This window comes from Colobus angolensis, unplaced genomic scaffold (assembly GCF_000951035.1).
Source record: "Colobus angolensis palliatus isolate OR3802 unplaced genomic scaffold, Cang.pa_1.0 Scaffold40, whole genome shotgun sequence".
Lineage (NCBI taxonomy): Eukaryota > Metazoa > Chordata > Mammalia > Primates > Cercopithecidae > Colobus > Colobus angolensis.
In genome coordinates, this window is record NW_012117377.1 from 4672990 (window position 1) to 4674992 (window position 2003).

The window sequence follows — 2003 nt, forward strand, 5'->3', positions numbered from 1 at the left end:
GAAAAGTTCACAACATTCTGTTGTGCAGAGGATTCTCTTGGTAGAGGTGCTGTGCTCCGCTACCCTGGAAAGGATGTCTGTCTGCCAGCTTCTGGGGCTGAACTCTCCCCCTGCTTGCCTGCCATACTTTGAGATTCTAGTGAAAGACCTCCCTTGGCCAACGAAAGATGGGGAGGGAGGGATTGGCACAGGGCTAGCACACTAAGACAGGAAGCAGGACTCAGACTGACCTGGGGAAACGTGACCCTGGGCTTTAGGAAATGGGTCCTGTAACTGACAAATAATGGATTCAGAAAATAACTGAAGACTTTTTCCCACCTTGGGGCCTAACTCAGAACTGGCTTGACAAGAGAGAGGCACTGAGAAGGAGTCTACAAATGAGGGTACTGAATAGAGGAAAGGGATAGGAGAGAGGGTCATATGGAGAGAAGCCACCAGGTACCTGTAGGACAAGTAATGGTCAGAAGTGACAAGGCAGAACCTGAGTCCTGACACTCAAATCATGGCTTTGTTTTCGTTGAGGCAAACGTGAATCTCTGAGCTCCCAATCTAGCTTGATTCTAACTTTGACTTCACCCTCAGCACTCACTTTGAACACTGCTCAGCCCATCTGTTTCCACTGACCCCCCTCAGTCAACACCAACATGATCTTCACCATTAGTCCTGAAGCCTCTGGAAATAGTGCTTGCCTGGGCTGGGCTCACTGGCAAAGCTCCCGGTCCCGTGACCCCTGCTGGCAGGCTGCCTGCCTTCCCCTGGCCTTCATCCTGCCTCCCTCACCCTGCCCACCTCAACATGAACTTACTCAGGTCAGTGGTGCACACATTGTGTTAGTGCTTCCACCATTATCGTACTAGAGATACAAGCCGTGAATATGCCTCTGTCCCGATGTTCCAGAAATTTTAGCCTAATGCAATGCTTTTGAAAGTCTTTTAGAATCCCAATTCACAATAATAAATAATTTTACATTATGACTCACGCACACACGCAAATATATTTATATGTATTTATGTGTGTAAAATAAAACAATTATGATTTCACAAAACAATAAAAGAGCCATAAAATGAATTCTGGTATCTTCCATTCTATTTTACTGATTTTTTAAATGCTAATCACAACCCTCTAAGTTGATTTTATGATTTGCAGTCTAATAATACCAGGGTTAGTGGAGGAGACAGAAAAGAAAACAGGTTACTACAATGTAATTTGGAGGAGTTATTAAAAAGTCACAGCCAGTGTACCTCCAGAGCACAAAGGAAAAACCACTGGACTGGCGAAGGTAGATGATAGTAATGGGCTTACAGTCGTCTCACTGCAGAGACTGTGCTCTGAACCACTGTGCTCCACCACCTCCTAGGGCCCCAGGAAAGTGACAGCAGGTGTGGCTGCTACACTGCTATGGGAGGACAGGTGTTGGAGCATTAAAGAGAGGGATGGAAATAGTAAGAAGTGTTCCAGGCTAGGGGGCCAGCATGTGGATAACCAAAGGCCAGAAAGTGGATCCTTTTTGGGAGGCAGCCAAGTGATGATATGGTTTCACTGTGTCCCCAATCAAATCTCATCTTGAATTGTAGCTCCCAGAATTCCCACATGTTGTGGGAGGGACCTAGTGGGAGATAATGGAATCATGGGGGCGGTTTCCTCAATATTGTTCTCACGGTCGTGAATAAGTCTCAGGAGATCTGATGGTTTTATGAGGGGTTTTCCTTCTCACTCGGCTCTCATTCTCTCATCTGCCACCATGGAAGATGTGCCTTTTGCCTTCTGCCATGACCGTGAGGCCTCATTGGCCACATGGAACTGTAAGTCCATTAAACTTCTTTTTCTTTATAAATTACCCAGTCTCAGGCCAGGCGCGGTGGCTCACACCTGTAATCCCAGCACTTTGGGAGGCCAAGGTGGGTGGATCACCTGAGGACAGGAGTTCGAGACCAGCCTGGCCAACATGGTGAAACCCCATCTCTACTAAAAATACAAAAATTAGTTGGACGTGGTGATGCACA